The 27,239-nt window shown below is 40.6% G+C and overlaps 1 protein-coding gene and 1 pseudogene across 34 annotated transcripts in view; both read left to right on the top strand.

Moving 5' to 3' along the window:
- Nucleotides 1-27,239, top strand: part of PARD3 (par-3 family cell polarity regulator) — a 707,905-nt gene that overhangs the window by 129,172 nt on the left and 551,494 nt on the right. The window lies entirely within an intron of this gene.
- On the top strand, nt 10,659-12,101 carry LOC106635161 (small ribosomal subunit protein eS12-like; annotated as a pseudogene).

Raw genomic sequence — 27,239 nt, 5'->3', positions numbered from 1 at the left:
TAAGCCTGTTGATGTTTATCAGAGAATTTGGGATTTTCTAGGGGATGATTTGGCCAGTTCCTCTGTTAGAAAAATGTTGGGAAGAAAAAGAAACTTCAAAAAACGTATTGGGGATCACAGGCAGGCAACAACTCCACGTGCTGAGGAAAAGCTAGTAGAGGGGCACATTTCCATCCTTCCCCAGCCCCCTTGCCCTGGGTATAGTCTCTAACTTACATACTGATGTTGTTTTGGTGCCTCTTATGGTAATAAAATTACTGCCCCATTAGGCATTTTATATTGATATTTTTGAAATGTGCTATAATAATTTTTGCTTTTGAAATACAAGTATGGCAGAATTTTCAGGTAAGGAACATGCTTTAATGTAAAAAGTTCATAATTTTTTATTTTTCTAATTTATTATTTTATTTGTTTATTTTTTTTTGAGACAGAGTCTTGCTATGTCGCCCAGACTGGAGTGCAGTGGCGCTGTCTCGGCTCACTGAAACCTCTGCCTCTTGGGTTCAAGCGATTCTTCTGCCTCAGCCTCCCGAGTAGCTGGGAATACAGGCGCTCGCCACCACTCCCAGCTAATTTTTGTATTTTTAGTAGAGACGGAGTTTCACCATGTTGGCCAAGCTGGTCTCGAGCTCTTGACCTCAAGTGATCCACCCTCCTCAGCCTCCCAAAGTGCTAGGATTACAGGTGTGAGCCACCATGTCTGGCCTGGCTTTTTTTTTCTTTTTGAGATGGAGTTTCGCTCTTGTTTCCCAGGCTGGAGTGCAATGGTATGATCACAGTTCACTGCAACCTCCTTCCCCCAGGTTCAGGTAATTCTCCTGCCTCAGCCTCCCGAGCAGCTGGAATTACAGGTGCCCACCACCACGCCTGGCTAATTTTTTTTTTGTATTTTTAGTAGAGATGGGGTTTTACCATGTTGACCAGGCTGATCTCGAACTCCTGATCTCAGTTCATCCATCCACCGCCTCCCAAAGTGCTGGGATTATAGGCATGAGCTACCGCGCCTGGCCCTATTTTGTTTTTTTTTTAAGGGAGTTCTTATTAATACATACTGAAGTTTCCTAAGGAAGTGCCTTTGGTAGATAGAATTTTCAACTATGGCCAGTTTCCTTTAACATTAAACGATACAAAATATTAAAAGCAACTTGAGTATGTAGTGAAAAGACAGAAAAGAGCCATAGGAAAATTATCCCACAAGGACCGAGGTTGTAAGTTATTATCCAGATTCTAATTTGTTAACATTTCACAGAGCTACAAGCTGTAAAAACAAGACATATTAAATGAGGGAGGGCTTCACATACTACATTCGTAACAATTGTAGTTCATACTTAAGGAATTCAAGTAAATTATGTGTCAGTGAAAAGCAGTGAAAAGTTAGTGAAAAGGCCGGGCATGGTGGCTCACCTCTGTAATCCCAGCACTTTGGGAGGCTGAGGCAGGTGGATCATTTGAGGTCAGGAGGTCAAGACCAGCCTGGCCAACATGGTGAAACCCTGCCTCTACTAAAAATACAAAAATTAATCAGGTTTGGTCATGCACACCTGTCGTCCCAGTTACTTGAAAGGCTGAGGCATGAGAATCGTGTAGGGCCAGGAGGCGGAGGTTGCAGTGAGCCGAGATTGCCCCACTGTGCTCCAGCCTGGGCGACAAAGTGAGACTCCGTCTCAAAAAAAAAAAAAAAAAAAATAAATAATAATAAAAATGATTGCGGGAATCACGTGCATTAAGTTGTTAACTCCCTTAGAATGTTTCAGCCACCGGTTTACTCTGAGTTTTTTCCTTTGTGCACATTGTGGCTTAATCTCTGTAAGTTAAAATGAATTATGATGTCTGCCTAGGGTGTTACATGGTGACCAGCGTACTGTTTTTTGCTGATCATGTAGGTGAGTTGTTGAATTCCTTGCCTGCCTTCAGGTGAAATGGATGTAGCCCAGGAGAACATGCTTTTAATGCAGGCATCTTAATCTTTCCATCTTGGAGAAATATACATTTTAAAGAAGCAGTATTTTCTGAAGGCATACCTTATCATAAATCCTACTTACAGAAAACAGTATAATGAAAAACTTATGAAATGTGTTTTCTTTTGTCTTAATCAAAAGGAATAATTTACTTATTCATAAATACATACCCTACTGTCTTTTGATGAATACTTGAGATTAAGATTAAATGGAATAAATTAAAACCTACTTTCAATATTGAATCAAAGCTAAGTGGCCTCCCTCTCCCTCTCAAAGGTTAATACGTTTTTCAAACCAGAGTGCATGAATAATTTAAAAGATAGCATATGGAGTAATTTCCTTTGCAAGAAAATCAGACTAATATTTTTAGGTAATTCAGTTTACTGAGCACCTAGTTTGTACCAGGCATTGGGCTTAGTGCTACTATACTGTGTGTGTGTGTGTGTGTGTGTGTGTGTGTGTATGTGTATGTGTATATGTGTGTGTATATGTGTGTGTATATATATACATGTATATATATGTGTGTGTATATATATATATGCATATATATGTGTGTGTGTGTGTGTATGATCAAGACAAAGTCTTATAGACACGTAAGTGAAAGACCAGCAGGTGTTAAGTGATCAGGTTTACATTTGAGAAATATCCCCCTGGTGGCTGTGTGAAGAATGAATGAGGAGGCAGCATGGAAGGCAGAGGCCAGTCAGCAGGTTTTCTGGAACCAGGATTCGAATGCAGGCAGTGTGTGGCTCCTGCCGGTTTTGTAGAAGGAGGTTGAAATTGATGGCGATTGGGCTGGGTGGAGATGGTGGGGCATTCACCAAGGTAGGGACTGCTGCGAGGTTGCCAGACTAGGGATGGGAGATTACGTTCAGTGTTGTCTTCTGTGAGTTTGAGTGTCTTGGAGCTGTTAGTTAGGCAGCTGGATATTTGGGACTAACCATAGATAAATCTGTGAATCCAATATAAATCTGTGAAAAGTCAGTTTAAAACAATATACCAAATATAATCTAACTTTAGTGCAAATAATTATATACATTAGAAAAAGTTTGAGGGGTAGACCAAAAAGTGTCAGTACTGGTCATCTCTGAGGACAGTGTGTGTGGTTCACTGTTTTGTTTTCGTTTTCACTGTCCATTCCATATTCTACTTCTGCTTAATTCCAGTAGGAAAGAAGCATTAGGTTTAGTTATAAATATAGCTTAGAATAGAAACATCTTTTTTTGAACTTTAGTATGAATTGGCATAGGAACTGAATGATTTGAAGAGTTTGATAACCTGGAAATGAAATAACTTGTATAAATTGACTTCATTAACTAGATGACTTTATTCATTTCCTCCTAAGTGAGCTTATTTTAGAGTGTAAAGAAGCAAATATTTAAATTTGCTGCCAAGCAGAGCACTAAATGGCTAATTAATTCAGAAGGATGACTTCCCAACATTTAAGTGTTTTGTGGGTACTGGTTTGGCCACAGTTCATCAATTTGTGGGAGCACAGGGCCCAGATATGGTACAGGTAGAGCAGTGAGGTGTTAGTGAAAGGGAGTCCGGAGGGGGCCAGGCCTCCTGCATGAAAAGTGAGGGTCCTCACGAGCAGTAGGAGCTTTGGGGTCAGCCTGCACAGGATGGGCTGGGCCTCAGTCCTTCTAGCGAAAGCCCTCAAGACTTTGCTTATCTGGGGCCACCCAGTGAGTCAGGGGACAGAGGTTCTCACTCTTTCAGTTACACCAATCCCAGGCTGGGGCTTGATAACTTGGTGTGCCGCGCTGTGCTTTTCTGTTGATTTGGAAGTGCCTGGCATCTCGTATGGTGGGTTGTGGAGCCACACTGCCTGCATTTGAATCCCAGCTTCACGCTGTCTTTACTTGACTTCTCTTACCTCATTTTTCCCATCTGTAAATGGGGTATAATCATAGTAACTATCTTACGAGTTTTTTGTTTGTTTGTTTTAAATTTCAGATTCAGGAGATACATGTGTAGTTATATTACCTAGGTATATTGGGTGATGATGGGATTTGAGCCTCGGTGAACTCATCACCTAAACTGTGACTGTAGTACCCGGTAAATAGTTTTGCAAGCCTTGCTTCCCTCCCTGCCTCCCACTTTTGGAGTAGCCAGTGTCCATTGTTTCCATCTTTATGACCATGTGTGCCCATTGTTTAGCTTCCACTTATGAATGAGAATACGTGGTGTTCACCTTTCTGTGTCAGTTATTTCACTTAGGGTATTGGCTTCCAGTTCCATCTATGTGGCTGCAAAGGACATGATTTCATTATGAGGTTAAGTTTAAGATTAAGCCTTAGAATTCACATTAAGGTTTTGTGCTCGGCAAGAAAAAGGTCCCAGGAAATGTTAATGGTGGTTGCCATTGTCGGCCACCATCACCACCACCACCATTGTCAAATTAGGCTCTTCATTCTTTTAATAACAGCTTCTAAGGTTTTATTTTGTTTTGGTTTTCTTTGAGATAGGCCCTTGCTCTGTCACCGAGGCTGGAGTGCAGTGATGCAATCTCTGGAACCTCTATCTCCTGGGCTCCCACCTCAGCCGCCTGAGTAGCTTGGACTGCAGATGTGCATCACCATGCCTGGCTTTTTGTTTGTTTGTTTGTTTATTTAAGATGGGTCTTGGTCTGTCACCCAGGCTGGAGTGCAGTGACGTGATCCTAGCTCAGTGCAGCCTCCAACACCCGGGCTCAAATGATCCTCTTGCCTCAGCCTCCCAAAAGTGCTTAGATTACAGGTGTGAGTCACTGCACCTGGCCTGAGGATTTAAAAACAAGCAAGCGAGCAAACAAACCAGGCTATCCTAGATATTTGTGTTATGAAATGAGTTTCGGTAGGTAATCAGTTTCACTTTTTTTTTATTTCTATGAATTTATAGAGAGCATGGTATATACTTGGCACCCAGAGATAGTTGTTGTAAGAAATACATTGTTCATTTTCTGTATGTTAGAATTTGAGGATTCTCAATACATTATTGAGGCAACCTCCACCTCCCGGGTTCAAGCAGTTCTTCTGCCCCAGCCTCCTGAGTAGCTGGGATTACAGGTGTGCACCACCATGCCCGGCTAATTTTTTTGTATTTTAGTAGAGACGGGGTTTCACCATGTTGGCCAGACTGGTCTTGAGCTCCTGACCTCAAGTGATCCACCCCTCTCGGCCTCCCAAAGTGTTGGGATTGCAAATTGTGAGCCACCGTGCTCAGCCAAACAAAATACCAATAAATTTAAATTAAGAAATAGAGTCTCTAATGTGGGAGGGGAACTCTGCAAATTCTCCTGTGTCTAAACATCCGGATGAGAGTAGCATAAAATTTAAATTTTGAGAAAAAAATAACCAGCTGAATTTGAAATACCACAAAGGGAAATGACTCTTCAGACATGAGATAAATTGTCATATGGTTTCTAAGATATGTTCTGAAATCAGATTCAGAAAGCTGCAAGAAATTCGACAGCTATAACCATTTGATGTTTGATGGCATTTGACTGCCATTCAGGAAAGTGCTTATTTAATATAAAATAAAGGCACACAGTATAAAATCAGAGATTCATTGGAATGAGAGACTTAGAGAATCTGTACCCTGTCTTTCAGAATTCTGAAGTTCCTTGTGTCTGAATGTGTGGTACACTGCTTGACTTAATTTCTTACAAAAGATTGTCAAGAGATGCTTCTTTTCAAGGGCACAGTCGAATGATGACCGTCCACTATCAGGCATTTTGTTATCAGCACTTGTGGGTAGTGTCAACAGGGATCTCTTGGCTGCTGGGAACTTGAGGTTGAGATGACACTGCAGTTGCATTTCTGTAACAGCATCCTTTTCTTTCATCTAGCCCTCACGTATTTATTGAGCATCTGTTCCATTCTAGGCAGGACTTGAGAGATTGAAGTAAATAGAGAACACTTGTCCTTAGGGATCTGTTGTAAAATGGGGAGATGAAAATGTTGGCGGGGTGCTGGTAGCTCATGCCTATAATCTCAGCACTTTGGGAGGCCAAAGTGGGAGGTCTGCTTGAGCCCAGGAGTTCGAGGGCAGCCTGGGCAACATAGTGAGACCTTGTGTTACTTAAAAAAAAAAAAAAAATATATATATATATATATATATAAATACATATATAAAATACATATATAAAATATAAAAATCTAATTATATACATGTATATTATATATAACATATATAATATATATCTGATATATATTATATATAACATATATAATATATATCTGATATATATTATATATAACATATATAATATATATCTGATATATATTATATATAACATATATAATATATATCTGATATATATTATATATAATAAAGGAAAATGCTAGCAAAATGTTTGCAGCTACAACAGTGGTGTTCCATGTTCTATAAGGTATGTAAAGTTTTGTATCCTTTTTTTCTTAGTGTAGCTGCATTCCACATACTTTTAAAGCAAGAAAACTCCCATATGTAGGTGGGAATATTCAGGCTGGATAAATTAGGAGGTGTGTTCAGGTCAGCCTCCAGATGGGCTAGTTCTAACTTTCTCTCCCTCCCCAAAAAGGCAGTCTTGAATATTCTTTCTACCTTTAGTTAACACAACTAATTACTTCTCAAACTGTCGCTGTGAAGGACTAGATTTGCTTTTTTTTTTCCTCCAACCTGTGGCAGAACAATACTTTTAAAATACAATGCAAATAAATTACTAGGATAAAGTGGCTTGTGTTTTATGGGCCTTTATTTTAGCTATTATTAGAGTTAACAGATATAAAATTACTCAGTCAAGTTGCTATGTTCTCAAAAGCTTACTCTATTTCTGTACTTCATGCAGACTGGGACCACACTTTGAGTAATATTGCATTGTATAACACTGTTAAATACAGCTGTCCTTAAATTTTCTGTGTTTATATTATTCACCAGCTGTATATTTCTGGTGTAGGCTGTTTGGTTATGTAGCTTCTTTAATGATTGGTATGTGTTTTTAAAAATAATTCCATGCCTCTTCTTACCTTGAACGTTTTCTTTCTTTATCTTTCCCCCTCCCGCTTCCCATTCCCCTTCCCCTCCCCTCATTTTTTTTTTTTTTTTGAGATGGAGTCTTACTCCGTCACTCAGGCTGCAGTGCAGTGGTGTGATATTGGTTCACTGCAACCTCCACCTCCTGGGTTCAAGTGATCTCCTGCCTCATCCTCCAGAGTAGCTAGGATTACAGGCTCCCACCACCATACCTGGCTAATTTTTTTATTTTTTAGTAGAGATGGGGTTTCACCATGTTTTCCAGGCTGGTCTCGAACTCCTGACCTCAAGTGATCAGCCCGCCTCGGCCTCCCAAAGTGCTGGGATTACAGGCATGAGCTGCCACACCGGCCTGAATGTACTGTATCTTTCAATCCTTGGGTTAGGCTTGTAGGTGTCCTAAAGCATTGGGTTTTGTGGGGCTCTAGTGTTAATAGTATTATAAGTATAATTGTATTGCAGGTATTCATAGTATTCAGTACTTTCTCTAGAGACCTATTTCTCCATTTTCTCATGTTTTATTTTCTTTCTTTAAAATTTTTATTTTTATTTTTATATATTTAGATAGTACAAGTGCAGGTTTCTTACATGCTCATATTGGGTAGTGATGGAGTCTGGGCTTTTAGTGCATCCATCACCTGAATAGTGAACATTGTACACAGAAGGTAATTTTCTGTCCTCACACCTTGCACCCTCCCACCTCCTGGAGTCTCCAGTGTCTGTTATTCTGCTCTGTGTGTCTGTATGTACCCGCTGTTTGGCTTCCACTTGTAAGTGAAACATGTGGTGTCTGATTTGGTGATTTCACATAGGATAAAGGCCTCCAGTTCCACCCCTGTTCCTGCATAGACGACTTGTCTTATTTTCATGACCTGTTCTCGAGCTCAACTTCAGTTCAGTGAGACGTGAGATAAAATGAAGGAAAGATGTTCCTGTTGCCTTTTGAAAGGGTATAAAAACACCCTCCCTCCTCTTTCTGTGACATGGGAGGTGGCATTCCAGACTCCTAATTCGTAATGCTTGTGACTATTTTGTTTTGCGTTTCTCTGAGTAAAATGTGTGTATTTGAGCATCCGATCACTCCATTTCTCATTCACTGGAAGAAGAGAGTGTTCAAAGAGCTTAACAAAATAGTCACACTCCGAGGGCTCCTGGTTTGAAGTAGGAGTGGTGATTTGATCCTATCCTGTAGCCCTCTGTCTATTTTGGCAAGGAATGCGTTGAGAGACTTCTTTGAACCTGATGTGTGCTCTCACACCCTGCTGACTCCAGGGTGTTTTGCTACACCCTGTTTTACTCTTGACAAACTACCTCCGGCCTGTTTGACTGGTGCAGTTTTAATTTGGTGCAGTTGAGGCGTAGCTGGTTTCCCTGGTGAACCTGGAGTCCACGCTGCCGGATGCCGTCTGTGCTGTCCACCGAGGGGTTACTTAGGTGGTGGAATGTGTTCCCCTATTTTCCACCTGCTTTCCATTTTTTACCCTTTACTTGAGGTTTTGCCCTTTCCTTGAGGACTGAACAAAACAGATTGTTTATTTACATTTTGGGTGGACTGTTTATTTGGGGATCATTTTATTCTGTAGTTAGTCTTGAAGTCTGTGCTATTGAGGATTTTGTCTTCCTAATGGATTGAGATGGCAGACAGAGCGAAGGGGAAACCTGCAAAGAGGTATTACTCTTTTTCTGGGACCTCTCGGAAGGATTCGGTGAAGGCGTTAAGGTTTTCAAGGTCATTGAACCTCAAGAGAGCCACTTCAGAAGTCAGCAAAAGGCAGGTTGGTACAGAAACTTCCTTAAAACACCCCTTTACGTTTTATTTTCTTGGTGGGCGGGGGGAATTGAAAGTCATGCTTACTCTTTGTGTTTACTCCTTAATATTATTTTGAAAAAGTTTCCTGATTAATTTTTGAGCATTTTTTTTGTTTTCAAAATCATACTGATATTTTCTGTGCTATCAATTCATTTGTGAATGCTTATTGTTTATTAGTGTTTATGTTTATTCACTTATTGCAAGGGTTTAAATTACTATATGCTGCAATACTAACAAGTTGTGATGTTAGCAGATCCTTATTACTCATATGGAATCTTTTACTAAAACATGTTTTTAACGGAGACCCTGATGTTACCCAAACATCTCACTAAAAAGGAGTAGTTGATTTTTATGTATAACAAAATAATGGAATAAAAGCAAATTAGTGTTTCTGTAATTTCACAGTTCTGTACATTGTTCGGAATTAAAAATATTTTTTTCTGAAAAATACTTTGGGCCAGGCACGGTGGTATATGCTTGTAATACCGGCACTTTGAATGGTCAAAGGAGGTGGATCACTTGAACCTAGAAGTTTGAGACCAGCCTGGGCAACATGGTGAAACCCTGTCTCTACAAAAAATACAAAAATAGCCAGGCATGGTGGTGCACACCTATAGGCCTAGCTACTCTGGAGGCTGAGGTGGGAGAATCACCTGAGCCTGGGGAGGTTGAGGCTGCAGTGAGCCGAGATTGTACCACTGCATTCCAGCCTTGGTGACAGAGTGAGAGACCCTGTCTCAATAAATAAATAAATAAATTAATTAATTAATAAATTAATTAAAACATTTGTTTAAAAGAATTCTTTGAAGCTACTGGATATATGACTGTGTAAGTTTAGGCTATACAATCAATATATAGTGGATCTTTTAACAGTGTTATAAAGATTCCTTTTCTTAATGTTGATATTTTTGGAGCTAGTTTGTAATTACCAAACAGCATAACAGATAAAAAGTAAAGATTACCCTGCACATAAAATGTGCTTTTTTAATTTTTACTTTTGGATGAGTGCCATGGGTTATGTGTGCCCTCCGGTGGTCTTTCATTAGAACGGTGATTTTCGAGCTGTGAAACCATTGAGAGTTAGTCATGGTATCTGTGTCCCCCTGCCCGGGGAAGAGTGGTGCCTTGCAGCATTACAGATAGGTGCTTCAGAACTGTTTTTCTCTTCATACAAATTCAGCTCAAATGTGTGATACTGATTCTGGCCAGTTTATGAATGATGTGTGTTTTGGGAATATCTCTTAATGGTTTATAGAATGGACACTTAAAATTAATATGTCATCAATTCTACACTTATTTTGGTCCTCATATGTCTGCTAAATCTTGTAGTTTTAGTTTCTTTTTTTTTTTGAGACAGAATCTAGATCTGTTGCCCAGGCTGGAGTGCAGTGGCATGATCACAGCTCTCGGTAGTCTCAATCTCCTGGGCTGAAGCAGTCCTCCCACCTCAGCCTCTCAAGTAGCTGAGACCACAGGCATGTGCTACACACCCTGTTAATTTTATTTTTTTGTAGATAGAGGGGTCTCACTATGTTGCCCAGGCTGGTTGCAAACTCATGGCCTCAAGCAGTCCTCCTGCCTCAGCCTCCCAAAGTTCTGGGATTATAGGTGTGAGTCATTGTGCCTGGCCAGTTTAATCATCTTTCTTATATTTTCCTTATTGGACAACACTGAAATACTGAAAATAAATCAAGTCCAAGACATTCCAAATCTCTATTTTATATGTAACATACTTCCTCCAGCAGAAACTGCCACCATATTGGATGTTTGTTGGTAAAGAATTTTCAGCAAACCTGATTTTCTTCAATGTGATATTTTCTTCAAATTAATGTAATTTGAGTAAAGACACAGAATAAACCTGTTTTTAAGACGTTAAACCTTCTGTGTAGACTATGCAGAAAGTAATACCAGAAATGAATGAGGAAATTCAGAGACTGCCTAAAAGTATTGTTGCTGATTCAGTTGGCAGAATCTTTTCTCTTCCCTTTCGAAAAATCATAGAGTTTAAAACTGCTTGAACCTGAGGGTGGTGGCCTAAGTGTTGGTATTTGCCAATTGAGAATTTAAGAATGAGTGCCTTGTATTGTCATTAAGAATTCCATAACATTGTTTATAGAAGTAGGGTGTTGACCTAGAGAGATCTCTGCCAAAACCTAATTTGTCTAATTAAATTCTGCCGAGCATTTCTAACTTCCTTCCCTAAACGACTTCTAATTGCGTGTCGTTCCAGTGGTAGTGATGATAATGATGATGTTCTGCCCTTGTAAACATGCCTTTAAATTATTAAGTTCTAAGCTGGCAGGTAAAATGGAATTACTTTTAATCTTAAAGATGAGATGTGGCCTTTTGGAGGATGTGTGTGGATGGGGACATTGCGGGCAGATGGAGAATCAGGTAGACTTCTTGTACAAAATTCCTAGATCATTTGTTTATTGTGGGAAGGAGCACTGATAAGAAAGACAGACTTTTTCCCCCTCAAGCAGGAACCATCCCCTCTTCAGAGCATTTTGTTTCCCTGCTAGGAGCCAGGATGTGACATTTAAGCAGCTGTATAATTTCAGTTTTGTGCACCACTTTGAGGTAAGGTTTCCGTAGAAAACATAAGTTTTAAAATTGTTTTGTGTGCGTTTCTTTGGGGAGGGAGATGTAGTTGGAATAAGAGTATAATACCTCTGAGATTTGTCAAGAGAATTGAGACCATGCTTTTTCCCTGCTGCTGTTGAGTTATGGAGGCGGAGGCTTGGGTGCGTTCAAGATGGGGCCATCACTCGTTACCTGTGGCCTGCCTTGGTGGCTGAGGAGGGCATTGCTGCTGGCGGTGTGATGGTTGTTAACACTGCTTTACAAGCGGTGCTGAAGACCACTCTCGTCCATGATGGCCCAGCACATGAGATTCGCGGAGCCGCCAGAGCCTTAGACAAGTACCAAGCCCATCTTTGTGTGCCTGTATACAACTGTGATGAGCGTGTGTGTGTATGTTAAGTTGGTGGAAGCCCATGTGCTGAACACCAGATTAGCCTAATTAAGGTTGATGAAAACAAGAAACTAGGGAATGGGTGGGCCTCTGTAATACTGACAGAGGGAAGACCCTGTAGAAAGGTTGGTTGAAGTTGTATAATAGTTAAGGACTATGGAAGTTATAAGGAATCTCAGGCCAAGGATATCATTGAAGAGCACTTTAAATGCAAGAAATGAACAAATAAAACTTTGGTTCACATTCCTCAAAAAAAAAAAAGTTGGGATGTTGTATTAAATGGAATAAAAAAGAGAAGCTGAAATATCATATTGGGGAGTTTTCTGAGCTCACTGGGTGAGAGGTTCAGTTTATAGCATAGATGATTGAAATTTCTGCCTCAGCAAAAGCAGAACATGGTTTTTGAAGTAAATGGTTGAAATTCATGCATCCAGATGTCTGTATGACTGGGTTCATGGACTTCAGTCATCTTCTTTGACACCTAGGTTATTATTATCTATATATCTGAATCTGTATACTGACTTCTAGGTTTTGAATATGTAGAAAATAACAACCAAGATGTAGAAGTCCATCAGAATGATATATCTGACAGAGTTGCTTAACAGCAGAAAAACAATGATGCTAACTCAGAAAGTTAGATGATTTTTAAAAATTCAACAAAAAAGCTTTAAAAGCTGTAAATTAGAGATATAAATTATAAGTTACCTGTTAAAAAAGACTTCCTTTTCAAGGAAGTATTAATAGAAGACACAACTCAAAATAATGCTGCCTTGATCTTGTAAGGCCTTGAGGTAATTGTGAATCCCCTTGATAGAAAAGGTAAGAAGCAAAGCAAATTGGGTGGATTTTATATTTAAGCAATCTAGAGATTTATAATATCTATTATGTGCATATACATGTGTGAAGACAACATAGTAAGGTGTGTTGTTTTATAGTTTTCTGTGTTCTACTTAAATTGGCTTGCAGTAGAATTATAGTTAAATTGATGCAGGGCAGGTAAGCCCCAAAATTGGGCTTAGACCGGGAAGGTTCTTGGCTTTGCTCAGGAAAGAATTCAAGAGTGAGGGCTGGGCACGGTGGCTCATGCCTGTAATCCCAGCACTTTGGGAGGCTGAGACAGGTGGATCACCTTAGGTCAGGAGTTAGAGACCAGCCTGGCCAACATGGTGAAACCCCGTCTCTACTAAAAATACGAAATTTAGCTGGGCATGGTGGCAGGCCTCTGTAATCCCAGCTACTTGGGAGGCTGAGGCAGGAGAATCGCTTGAACCCGGGAGACGGAGGTTGCAGTGAGCCGAGATTGTGCCACTGCACTCCAGCCTGGGCAACAGAGAGAAACTTTGCCTCAAAAAAAAAAAAAAAAAAAATCAAGAGCGTGCAGGTGGTAGAAGAAAACAGCTTTATTGAGGCTGTAGTGTTACAGCTCTGTGACTGCTCCCGCAGAGCAGGGCTACCCACTAGGCAGTGAGTGCAGGGTGGCAGCTCAGGGGCAGTTCTACAGTCATGTTTATACCCACTTTTAATTAATGCAAATTAAGGGGCGGGTTATTCTGATATTTCTAGAAAAAGGTGGTAACTTTCAGGTGTTGCTGTGGCAGTGTTAAACTGTCGAGCTGGTGGGGATGTCTTGTGGAGAGGTGCTTTTTATACAGTCGTTCTTTGTACAATAGACAGTGCTACTTCTTGTTAACGAAGAAATGCAGATATAACCAGGATAATTTTGAGTACAGAACTGTTCATCAAAAAATATTAAAACATACCTATGTTCTGGCTAAGTGCTGTGTTAGAAAACTACTTGCTGAGAATATGTAACAAGTTGGGAATTAGAACTCTCCTCCTGTTTTCTTTTTCTTTTTTTTTTTTTTTTGATGCAGACTCTCGCTCTGTCTTCCACGCTGGAGTGCAGTGGCACGATCTTGGCTCACTGCAGCCTCTCCCTCCCGGGTTCAAGTGAGTCTTCAGCCTCCCACATAGCTGGGATCACAGGCATGCTTCACTATGCCTGGCTAATTTTTGTATTTTTAGTAGAGATGGGGTTTCACCATGTTGCCCAGACTGGTCTCAATTTCCTGTCTGTCTCTCTGTCTCGATATCTTTTCTTCTCTGTCTCTTGTTTGTAGTAGAGAGAATAACTTTGATTCCTAAATAGAAAACAGAATATATATGTGTGGATACTTGTATTGTGTTGATTGTCTTCATTACTAGTTTCCTAATCATAGCAGAAAAGGTGGTGTTGGCTACTAATGTCACCCCAGCCCTAAAGGAGTAGTGTGTTCTTGATAAGTTTGTGACATTGCTTTCCTGTGTAAATATGAAAATATTCTGGAACTTGATTTCTTGTTACTCTTGTGTTGTGCAAATTGTGTGTTCTGGCTTCCTTTACCAACCACAAGTAATGAGAGGTTCCAAAACTTAAATACAATTCATATTTTCGAGGATAGCTTATAATTTTTGAAATAATTAAGTTTAGCTTTATGTAACTAGGTAAAAATGTGCATATCACAGTACTCAAGGTATTAGTTTAAAATGAAAAACAAAAAACACCTTAAGTTTTTGCTATCTTTAGTTTAATCTGTGGCAAATAAGCTTTCTCCCAAAATCATGCTCTCCCTAGATAGAGAGATTCCTGATTTGGATCGAAGCAGGTTCTCCTTAGTTATTTTTAAGGAAATATCATGCAGTGTGTTGAGCATTAATTCTTCCGGTGCTTCCCGGATCTCCATGAAGATTTTTTTTTTTCCAGAAATGGAAGCCAAGTTTAAACTATGCTGAGATAAGGTTGGATTTAAGAATAGAATCGTTTAGATCACTGAAGCCCTAGATGTTCAAGAGAAATGAAGTACATATAGGTGAGAGAGAGGATGGAATTTATCATCCTAGAGGTATTAACAACAAAAAAGACTGCTGAATACAGTTCAATCAAGAAAGAATCAAGCAAGACAAGGTCTTTAAGTTTTACCCTTATTCCACATCCCTTACTCCAGATAGAATTTTTGCCACTTCATAATACTAAGTAAAGCAGGCAACAGATGTCAAAGTACAGGAGGATCAACATGGAACCATTGCTTATTTTGAAGAAAAAAAATGTAGATCATATAGTTAGAGGATTAATACATATTTCCTGAAAGGCAACAGTTCTTCTACAAGGAGCATACTGGTTATGTGTTTTTAGAAATCGGGCCTCGCTCTGTTGCCCAGGCCAGAGCGCAGTAGTGTGATCATAGCTCACTGGAACCTCGAACTCCTGACCTCGAGCAATCCTCCTGCCTTGGCCTCTCAAAGTGCTAGGATTACAGGCATGAGCCAATGCACTGGGCGGTTCATGTGTTTATTAATACAAAGTGGATATAATGCAGTTAAAGTTAGGAAACACGGTACATATTGAGAACTGTTAGTCACATGATTACATGATCACAGCGAGGAGCTGTTTCTGTAAGATCAGAATGAATGGAGCATGCTGCCTGGGAACCTGTAGCTGCTTGGTTAGAATGAGTGGGTGCTCAGCTGGTGGTAAATTTTTTGTTTACCTTTTTGGGTTGTGAACCAGCTGCACTGTAATTTATGTTAATTTGTGCTTTAAAAGTTTTCAGGGTTGTACTCGATCTTAATTGTGGGTGAGAAAGATGAAAATTATGCATAAATACTAATGGCAGTCGTGAAAGGGAGAGAGGTTATTCTTTTTTGAAAAAACAGAATCCTCCTTTGTCACCCAGGCTGGAGTGTAGTAGCGTCATCATGGCTCACTGCAGCCTCGAACTCCTGGGCTTGGGTGATCCTTCTGCCTCAGTCTCCCAGTAGCTGACAGGCATGCACCATCATACCTGGCTAATTTTTCACTTTTTGTACAGATGGGGTCTCCCTATGTTGCCCAGGCTGATCTTGAATGCCTGTCCTCCAGCAATCTTCACACCTTGGCCTCCAAGGTTATCCTTTTGAATAAAAATCATATGTAACTAAACCCAGTTTTTTGTGATATGTAAATCTTAGAGTTATATCTTTAAAACTGTAAAGCATGTTTTTGTAATTCATGACCTACTTCTTTTTTACCTTAGGAGTGCTACTTCTGAATTCTTGCAGAAGTACAGATTGTACAGTTAATGCTGATCTTTGCGATAGATAGAACAACTTACATTAACTGTGAAAAGAATCAATTCTCCCTGATGTGGAAATACATATAATCTTATTTTGGCAAGCATTTTACCCCTTTCAGTTTCTGCTTTTCTTGATGTTTAAATTTATCTTGTAGCCTTGTATGGTGATAGCAACTCCTTGGTATTTTTCTTGATTTTAATTTTCTTCTGCAGTTTGAAAGATTGTATTCATTGCTGTGATGCATATAAGATTTCTTAGTTTTTTACCACTATGTTTTAATATGAAATGCCAAAGAATTTTAAAGTTTTTTTAAAATTAAGATTTCAACGTTGTGGCCTAGATGAATGTGTTACTTGAGGAAGGAGGTTTTAAATGCATCCTATTTAATGGGAAAGTTTGACTTGCGTGCATCACTTTATTTTTCCCTACCAAAATCAACATTTTATATCGTTAGAATATCTATCGATATGTTTGAGTTACCTGACTCAAACCTATTTCTTAAAAGCAGAAAGCAGTTAACTTTCTTTATAATGCTTCTCCACTTCCATTGGAACCATGACATTGCAACAGAAATTATATTCACAGGCAAAGTCCCACAGCAACTGTCTTATGCTATGTGTTGCAGCCTAAACGCTTATTTCTTTTGATTTGAAGGCTGTAATTCTTACTGCGAGTCTCAGTAACTTTTGCAAGAGCAGCCATTGACAGGTGCCCGCCATCTCTCTAGCCAGATGCTACCTCATCTGCCTCTGTCCGATGACTCTGGAGTTGGTCTGGTCTTGATTTAGTAAACCTTGATGGCCGCCGATGTGTTGCTGAAGTAATCAGTTGTAAAATGAGGAGGTAGAAATGTATTCTTGTCTTTTCTGGGAGGTCCAGTTACACACAACTTCAGGTTGATGATGATCCAAGTTCCTTCCCTGTTTGTGTCTTAAAAACAAGATTGAAAGCATAAACAAAACCAACAACAAAGTTCTTTGATCAAGGGAAGGGATTGCAACTGTTCACGGATGGAATTGGATTGGACCCTGAATTCTTACAGCTTGATTTGACTTTGTCATTTAGTGTAGGATTTCTTAACCATGGTTTCACTAGGTGCTTATAGATACTCTAAAACATGCACACACTCACACATCCCACCCCATAGATGCCCAGAAACCACTCAGGACTCTCTGAATCAGAATCTCCAGTGGTAGTGGGATGGGGTTGGGGCTAGTCAGGTACCCTCACTCCCTCCCGCAAAGGTCCCAAAGTGAATCTGGCCTAAACATTGCCAGGTGAAGAAACTGAAGTCTAGAGCACCAGGCGATATGAAGATAATAGAACTGTTTAGTGACAGATTTGAGAAAGAAGCCAGTGGCATTTGAGCATATGCCCTGTGCTCACCCCAGTAAGAAATCAGAAGCATAGTGGTGCAGATCACCTGCCTGAGAGCCAGCGGCGGCCTGGCGAGCCGGTGTGCACGCGCTGGCTGGTATTGGTGTCAGCTTTCGTGAAGGCATCCCTTGTGTTTTGAGGCTTCTCAAGTTCTGAGGAAGCACCTGCAGCTGCACAGAGGTGCGTGTGCATGGAGATGGGAGGCTAGCCACCAAATGCTGCTCGGATTCCCTGGCCAGAGAGGTGGTCTTTATACGTGATAAGAGCACGGATAAGCCACCTGCTTTGGGGTCAAAATTAAAAAGTCAATATACAAGTCTTTAACCTGGTTACTAATAAAGAATCTCTCAGCCCTGCTAACATAACCTGTGACTTTGTTCATGTTAGCCATTTTGTGGTTATCTAACTTTGAATGACCTTTTCACTATAAATCTTTTAGACACATAGGTAGCTTTGTCAAAGAGTACTATATTTTTATTCTTCCTAGTAGAATTTTACTTTTATCATAGGATTGAAAGCCAAATTTTAAATACATCCTTTTGGAATATGTTTTTGTATCTATGTTTGAGGACCATGTGAGGTGTCAGATACCTTAGATAATTTTTTTTTTTTAAATCACATTTTAATGCAGATACTCAGAACATCAAGTCATTAAATTATGTGAAAATCAGTATTTTGTGAGAAGGGTCCTGTTCCTTTTCATTTGTTGCAAGCAAATTATCACCTGCTTCTCTCTTACGGTGCATAATTTTGTTAGTAGGTAAGGTAATTTTTTCTGTTTTTTTTTTTAATGTTTTAAAAATTGTGTAAACGTAAGGAATACAAGTGCAGTTTCGTTACATGGATATATTGTGTGGTGGTGAATTCTTGGCTTTTAACCATCATTCAATATGTTGCTGTACCCATTAAGTACTTTCCCATCCTTCACCCCCTCCCATCCTCCTGAGTCTCCACCGTCTATCATTCCACACTCTGTGTCCGTGTGTATACATTATTTAGCTCCCATTTATAAGTGAGAACGTGTGGTATTTGACTTTCTGAGTTGTTTCACTTTGGGTAATGGCCTCCAGTTCCATCAATATTGCTGCAAAAGACATGATTTCATTCTTTTTTATGGCTGAATAGTATTCCATTGTGTCTGTATACCACATTTTCTTTTATCTAGTCATCTGTTGTTGGACACTTAGGTTGATTCCCTATCTTTGCTATTGTGACTAGTGCTGAGATACATATATGAGTGCAGGTATCTTTTTGATATAATGACTTCTTTTCCTTTGGGTAGATACCTAGTAGTGGGATTGCTGGATCAAATGGTAGTTGTAATTTTAGTTCTTTGGGAAATCTCCATGCTGTTTTTCATAGAGTTTGTACTAATTTACATTCCCACCTGTTTTAATGTGTTCTGTTCACTGCTGTATCCCCATGTCCTAGAACAATGCTCATAAGCATTTAACATTTGTTGAATGAATGAATGAATGGAATGGAAATGAATTAATACCCAATCTATCTTTGCTTTGAGAAGGTCCTATTATGCAAATAAGTTTCTCTTAAAAAAAAAAAATCAAACTTTAAAAAAATTTTTAGTAGAGACGGGGTTTTGCTATGTTGCCCAGCCTGGTCTTGAACTCCTGGGCTCAAGCGATCTTCCCACTGCAGCATCCAAAAGTACTGTGATTATAGGCATGAGCCACTGTGCCTGGCCAAGTTTTTCTTCTTTTGCTTATCAATGAAAATTAAATATGTACCATAAGATATATCTTTGAAGATAAAAGGCTTTGGAGTGTTCTCTTCTTCCTGTGTTTGAATATATATATTGTGGGAGTCAGAATAATGCTATAGAGCCAGGTTTGGAGGAGGAGAGACGTCTGTTTTTCATCTTCCTCTCTCTGCTCTTCCTGGATTTTGAACTCTCTTGAAGCTACTCACATGGATGTGAACTGTGATAGATGACTGACTCCTAGTTCAAAAGTTTGATATGATGCAGTGACTATGATTCAGTTGCACTGAGCAGGTTATATCAGGTAGAGAGCACCCACAAAATCTCATGATAGACAATACTATAATGAAAAGAGAAGGGTTCTCCAGAGGAAGGTATTTTTATGCTAGTAACCACAGAACTTTTTCAATAAGGCTAAGAAATTTACTGAGCTTTTTTGATAAGGTCAAGACATTTGCCAGAAAAGAGGCTTGTCTCGGCACATAGTCCTGGAGTCTTGACGGTTTTCATTTGTAGTTGTTGCAGATGAGGAATTATTTGTTGCTTAGCTATTTTTTTCTTGCATTTATGAACCCATGGTCGTTACTGTCTTGCTTATTTTTCCACCTTGACCATTTCAGGCCGTGTGAGGACAATCCGTATCCATCCTCACTCCATGCAGGAAGTTAAAGGCTGAGCAGGAGACATGCACCGTTAGTGTTGTGCACCTCCTCTTCCCCTAGTTTAAGAACATCCCTTCTTCTCATTCCCCTTTATGTAACTTTGGAACATTAAAGCAGCAGATGATTTCTCCTTCAGGCTGCACGGAGGAGAATGGAGCTTAGCATGATGTGTTATCCTTAATAATGTCATCACAATATTATTTGTTTCTTGTGGAATTTAAAAATAAACATTAGCCTCAGTGGCTGATATTTATATTCTGCTTAATTTGCCATGCCTATTCAAGCTGGCTGTCAATTTTGGGGCTGGTCTTACTGGCCTGGACTAGAAAGATGAGTTTGTCCGATATCACCCCTATGTGAATGCCTTAATGCTTAGAATCATCTAGCAAATACTTTTCCAATATGGCTAGAAACAAAATCATCTTAAACCATTAGGCATTTTTCAGTGCCAAAGGCTATCAAATATCTTTTTTCCCCATTGTGTTTTTATGGTTCAGTGATGAATAGGTGACAATTTTGTAGCCTTAAATTCCTGCACTATCAGTAACACCGTGGTAAATGCCACTGCAGAGAAAGGCACCATTGATCTTCCCACCACTGCCTCTGGGATGCTTTAGACATTGACAGATGTGCTTTGTGAAACCTTGTGGAATGACACTTGGGGTTTGGTCTGTTCTTTCTTTAGAAATGAAACTTTTATTTTTGACCTATTGGCATTTCTTTAGCAGAAAGATCACTCCTACTAGCTATCTAGATTTGCTGCAGATGATTTGTTCATTTTAATGTTTGGATTTTGTTCTTGGATTTTCTAACCTATTTCTCAACTTACGTATCAATAATCTTGTTATACACTACCTGTTCTATGTTGGCCAGGCTGGAGTGCAGTGGTGTGATCTCAGCTCACTGCAACCTCCGCCTCCCGTGTTCAAGCGATTCTCCTGTCTCAGCCTACTGAGTAGCTGGGATTATAGGCATGCGCCACCACGTCGGCTAATTTTTGTATTTCTAGTAGAGACAGGGTTTCACCACGTTGGCCAGGCTGATATCAAACTTCTGGCCTCAGGTGATCCACCCGCCCTGGTCTCCCAAAGTGCTGGGATTACAAGGCATGACTCACTGTGCCCAGCCAAGTTTAGAATATATCTGAAATATTCTAAAAGGTCTGAAATGTATGTTTGTATGTGTATATATATATATATATATTTTTTTTTTTTTGAGGGGGAGGGGTAGGTGAGGTGGAAGGTTCTGTATGCAAATCAAGGTCTGGTTTCCAAATTAGGTCCTCCAAACAAGGTCAGATTGAAAACTGAAGGCTTCAGGTTTTGGAACTGTCAATCCCATGTTAGGTGTGCCTGCCCTGTCCCTCTCTTCCTGCCTGGAGGGCTGAGGGTGAGGCGAAGGAGTCCAGAAGCAGAAGTACAACACATGAGGAATCCTTTTGTGGACTCCTGGACGTTAGTAAGGGTGGACCTAAGTATCTGGCAATGTGCTTGGGGTTTTCTTGAGCAATTCCTCGAGTGCCACCTAGAGTCTAATGGTAATACTGAATTAACTTCTAAGCTTTGTCAAGGAGCATGGAGAACTTGAGATTCTCAGACATTTTTGTTCTGTATCATGAAGAAACTCAATAGTAATTGGAATCAGGATCAGTTTCTGGCTGCTTGATCAGCCATGTAATTAGTCAGCATGGTATGAATATGTACATGCCGGAGTTCAGTAATATACCTTCTATACTTAAATGGGGATTTTTCTTTGAGAATTGGCTTTTTTTTTTTTGATAAGATCTTGCTCTGTCATCCAGGCTAGAGGGCACTGGTGTAATCCTGGCTTACTGCAGCTTCCTGGGCTCAGCCATCCTCCCGCATCAGCCTTCAGCCTTCCAAGTAGCTGGGACTACAGGCATATGCCACCATGCCTGGCTAATTTAATTTTTTTATTTTTTTTTTGTAGAGTCAGGGTCTCACTTGGTTGTCAAGCTGATCTCAAACTCCTGGCTTCAAGTAAGCCCCTTGCCTTGGCCTCCCGTGGTGCTAGAATTATAGGTGTGAACGCCTGGCCTAGAATCTAATCTTTTCTTTTCTTTTCTTTTCTTTTCTTTTCTTTTCTTTTCTTTTCTTTTCGTTCTGTTCTGTTCTGTTCTGTTCTGTTCTGTTCTGTTCTGTTCTGTTCTGTTCTATTCTTTTCTTTAATTGAGACGAAGTCTCAAAAAGCCCAGGCTGGAGTGCAGTGGCGCCGTCTTGGCTCACTGCAACCTCCGCCTCCTGGGTTCAAGTGATTCTTCTGCTTCAGCCTCCTGAGTAGCTGGAACTATAGGCACGTGCCACCATGCCAGGCTAATTTCTGTATTTTTAGTAGAGGTGGGGTTTCACCATATTGGCCAGGCTGGTCTTGAACCCCTGACTTCGTGATCCGCCTGCCTCGCCATCCCAAAGTGTTGGGATTACAGGTGTGAGCCACCGTGCCAGGCCCAGAATTTCTTTTTTTTTTAATTTTTTAAAATTTTTTTGAGATGTAGTTACGCTCTTGTTGCCCAGGCTGGAGTGCAATGGCACAATCTTGGCTCACTGCAACCTCTACCTCCCAGGTTCAAGTGATTCTCCTACCTCAGCCTCCTGAGGAGCTGGGATTACAGGCATGTGCCACCACGCCTGGCTATTTTTTTTTTTTTTTTTCAGCAGATACAGGGCTTCTCCATGTTGGTCAGGCTGGTCTCGAACTCCCGACCTCAGGTGATCCACCTGCCTCGGCCTCCCAAAGTGCTGGGATTACAGGCATGAGATGCGCCCAGCCTTAGAATTTATTTTTTAGTATGATTATCGCCTAGCTTATTTGAATTGCTATTTTAATAAACACATTCTGGAAATCTTAATTATTAATAACTTTGATTGTATTAGGCATGAAAAGTTAGGCAGATTTTTTTTTATTTTTAAAAAAACTTTGTAATTGTGGTTTTACTTATATTGCCTCTATTCAGTAGGATCCCCCTCCCTCTCCCCGTCTCTTTCCCTCCCTGTCTCTGTCTCTCCCTCTCTCTTCACACACACCACACACACACACCAGGAAGCAGTTCTGTACTGTCTACAAATTCTCTGTAAGCCATCATAGAAGAGAAGTGAATCAGAGAAGGGGATTCAACATTCTACATGCTAAGACCTGTCCGGCACACACCTCTTCACAGCCTTGTCTGAAATGACAGACTGTAGCAATTGCTAATTTGACTAAGAAAAAGGTTTCTGGGCCAGGCATGGTGGCTCAGGTCTGTAATCTCAGCACTTTGGGAGGCCAAAGTGGGCAGATTACCTAAGGTCAGGAGTTCGAGACCAGCCTGGCCAACATGGTGAAACCCTGTCTCTACTAAAAATACAAAAATTAGCTGGGTGTGGTGGCACATGCCTGTAATCCCAGCTACCCGGGAGGCTGAGGCAGGAGAATCTCTGGAACCCGGGAGGCAGAGGCTGCTGTGAGCTGAGATCATACCACTGCACTCCAGCCCAGGCAACACAGGGAGACACCGTCTCAAAAAAGGCCAGGTGCAGTGGCTTATGCCTATAATCCCAGCACTTTGGGAGGCCGAGGTGGGCGGATCACAAGGTCAGGATTTTGAGACCAGCCTGACCAACATGGTGAAACCCCACCTCTACTAAAAATACAAAAATGAGCTGGGCCTGAGGGTACACGCCTGTAATCCCAGCTACTTGGTAGGCTGAGGCAGGAGAATCGCTTGAACCCGGGAGGTGGAGGTTGCAGTGAGCCGAGATCACGCTACTGCACTCCAGCCTGGGCAACAGAGCGAGACTCTGTCTCAAAAGAAAAAAGAAAAAAGTTTTCGATTGCCTTTGCCATTGATTCAGACAGTGACATAACCAAATGTATTAAAAAGGAGAACTCCCACCTCTCGTCTCTTTGGTCTCGGCGGCAGAAGCGAGATGAGGAAGGGAGTGTCATCCTTAGGGAAACATCGCAGCTGGACACACTCCCTGTGCTGCTGCGGCCCTGAGGCCCCAACCTGCTAAGCCAAGAGAAGGCAGAACTGGAGTGCCAAGGCGAAAAGACGAAGCAACACCAGGGCTGGTCGAATGAGGCTCCTAAACATTGTACACTACAGATTCAGGCCTGGGCTCCATGAAGGACAGCACCCAGACCCAACGGCCAGCTACTGCACCTCATCTTCAGAATTTCAGTGATTGGTCACGGAATACATGTTCTGTTTTTTTTTTTCTTTTAAAGAATTCTTTGGGAATAACAAAAACTGAGGGGGAAATGAAAAGTTTTGTGGATGAATAGAAGAATGACACAGCTTCTTTAAAATGTTTGACACTTCTGGAACCTCTGAAGCATAAACAGGGTGCCACCCCACTGTGTTCAGTGGGCCTGTCAGCTCCATCTTCGTCTAAAATCAGATGCTTGGAAGTAGAGAAGGAACTTTTTAAAAAAATTTTTTATTTTTGTGGATACATATTAGGTGTGTATATTTATGGGGCATAAGAAATATTTTGGTACAGGCATGTGATGACTAATAACCACGTGAGATTAAGTGGGATATCTACCCCAAGCATTTATCCTTTGTGTTACAAAGCTCTGTTGCCCAGGCTGGAGTGCAGTGGTGCGATCTCCTCTCACTGCAGTCTCCGCCTCCCGAGTTCAAGCAATTCTCCTGCCTCAGCTAAGATTACAGGCATGCACTACTACGCCTGGCTATTTTTTTTGTATTTTTAGTAGAGATGGGGCTTTGCCATGTTGCCCGGGCTGGTCTTGAACTCCTGAGCTCAGGCAATCTGCCCGCCCTGGCCCTCCCAAAGTGCTAGGATTACAGGCATGAGCCTCTGCACCTGGCCTCTTTTAGTTATTTTAAATGTACAATGAAATTATTGTTGACTATAGTCACCCTGCTCTGCTAGGAAATATTAGTTCTTAATCATTCTTTCTAACTGTATTTTTGTACTCATTAACTCCACTCCCCTGCTCCCAGCCCCACACCCTTCCCAGCCTCTGGTGACCATCATCTACTCTGTATTTCCATGATTTCAGTTGTTTTAATTTTTAGCTCCCACAAATGAGTGAGAACATGCAATGTTTGTCTTTCTGTGCCTGGCTTGTTTCACTTAACATAATGGTCTTTAGTTCGATTCTTTTTTTTTTTTTTTTTTCTGAGACAGTTTCTCACTGTCACCCAGGCTGGATTGCAGTGGCACTATCTCACCTCACTGCAACATTGGCCTCCCAGGTTCAAGGGATTCTCTTGCCCCAGCCTCCCGAGAGGCTGGAATGACAGGCATCTAATACCACGCTGGGCTAATTTTTGTATTTTTAGTAGAGATGGGGTTTCACCATGTTGGCCAGGCTGGTCTCAAACTCCTGGCTTCAAGTGATCCTCTCACCTCTCCCTCCCAAAGTGCTGGGATTACAGGTGCGAGCCATTGCACCTGGCTGATCTCATTCTTTTTTATGGCTGAATAGTACTCCATTGTGTGTATGTACCAGATTTTCTTTATTCATTCATCTGTTGATGGAAACTTAGTTTGCTTCCAAATCTTGGCTATTGTGAATAGTGCTGCAATGAACATAGGAGTGCAGATATCTCTTTGATGTACTGATTTCCTTTCTTTAGGTTATATACCCAGCAGTGTGATTGCTGGATCATGTGATAGCTGTGTTTTTAGTTTTTAAGGAACCTCCAAATGGTTTTCTATTGTGGTTGTACTAATTTACATTCCTACCAACAGTGTATGAGGTTTCCTTTTTCTCCACATCCTTGCCAGCCTTTGTATTACCTGTCTTTTGGGTAAAAGCCATTTTAACTGTGGTGAGATGATATCTCATTGTAGTTTTGATTTGCATTTTTCTGATGATCAGTGATGTTGGGGAAAGGGAACATTTTGAGAATGAGGAATACTGATGAAAGGGCCAGAAGAAGTTCATTTTAGGCACTCCGAGATGTCAGCCGAGCAGTTGTCTTAAGTAGCTCCCTGCCTGGTAGTAGCCTTCACGGTTAGGCCTGCAGGTCAAAGGAGCAGAATTTAACCGTCTCCCCAGGGTGCTTACATGCAGGATCTGGCTGCAGAATCTTCTTTCCAGTGGGGCTTTCAGGGTAGAAATCTGCCTCTTTCTTGGACTGCTGCACTACTCCATGATTGGGAACCTTTATCTAACATTGATTGGATAAAATGCCCCACCTTCCACACTGAAGGGCTTGTCTGAAAGTCAGAGCCTCTTATCTCATTTACTGTCTGGGCGGTCCCTCCTTTGACAGCTGTTTTGCCCAACATTTGATAACAATTCTGATCTTTGTGATTCTTTAATTATAGACCATTGAATCTGGATGAAGGCCAGATGATGGATGGACCATAGCCAGGCCCAATTTTTGCTGCAGATGAATAAATAGGTCATGTTAATTCTTGCTTCTTCCCCCTTTATTCTATGCAATAAAACATCCGGCTCTACTAATAGCTCTAACTTGCTTTTTCTAACCTCCGTAGAAAATAGATTTGCCCCTACCAGGTTGCTTTGTATTGATTAACCCATCAGGCCATCAGAGTGGTGGTTAGCCAATTCATGTTCTTTCATCAAATTTGGGGAAAAGGACCCTAATCAGGCATGATCAATACAAAAGTTTGACATTTGCACTGTATAAATGTCCCGAGGTACTTTATTTGTACATTTCTTTTAGCATATTTGAAACTCTGTATTGTTTCATAATAAACTGTTCCTTTATTAATTATAGATGAGTTAGCTTTGTCAGCACATTGGGTACAAGCAATGCATCTTTTTGTTCCTTGTTTCTCAAGTAGAGTGATTATAGCTTCAATTAAAAATGACTTTTTTAAAAAACTGAGATTCCCATGATGCTCTGAAGGGCTATGTTATGTCAAAAGCTGAAAACCGCTCTGTTACACAGAATCCTCAAACTATCTCTGCCAGTCCCATTAGTCATAATCTGAGTGTTTCTGCCCCATGTGAAAAGTTAATTTAATGTGCAAAAGAAAAGAATGTTGTCAATTCTATTTTTTAAAAAGTAACATTTATTTACATTACTATTTCATTATGTCAGTAGATTCAGCTTCTCAGTGGTAGTATTGAGTATTAGGGATAAATTGGCACACAACCAAAAAAAATTTAAAAAATTATAATGAAACACAATATTTCTGTGTGATGTTTTAAAATAATTTTCCAGTCTGGAAACAGCCAAGCATAGCTTCTGTTTTGTGCCTTAGTTCCTTGCATTCTTGCTGTGCAGGAATTGCTATCCTATTTGGTACTGATGGAATCTGGTGTTGGCAACTTCAGCCAAAGGATGCCTAGTGGTTGCTGAACTTACACTTTCTAACCCTGAGAATTGTCCATTCACACATGCGTTGGTGTGCATTCAGGTCAGTGAGCGGATGACAGATACACTTTATTCTGAAATGCATCGCCATTTGCCCGGTTTTGCTGTGCATTTCAGCATCCGTGTGATGAGAGCTGCTGTGTACATGGCCATGCCCTCCGAGGCTCCCTTAAACCCAGGTGTGTAGTGCAGCCCCGTGCACAGTGACATACATCTGTGTAAGCTCCTTTGAAAATACCCGTGTTAAAGATGTTCTTTATGTACTAAAATTTTATTCTAACTTTTAAATTGCCCCTTTTTAGAGAAAAATAAGCATAGATAATGTAA

Source organism: Pan paniscus, chromosome 8 (assembly GCF_029289425.2).
Source record: "Pan paniscus chromosome 8, NHGRI_mPanPan1-v2.0_pri, whole genome shotgun sequence".
In the NCBI taxonomy this organism is placed as follows: domain Eukaryota; kingdom Metazoa; phylum Chordata; class Mammalia; order Primates; family Hominidae; genus Pan; species Pan paniscus.
This window is presented reverse-complemented; position numbering and strand designations above follow the sequence as displayed.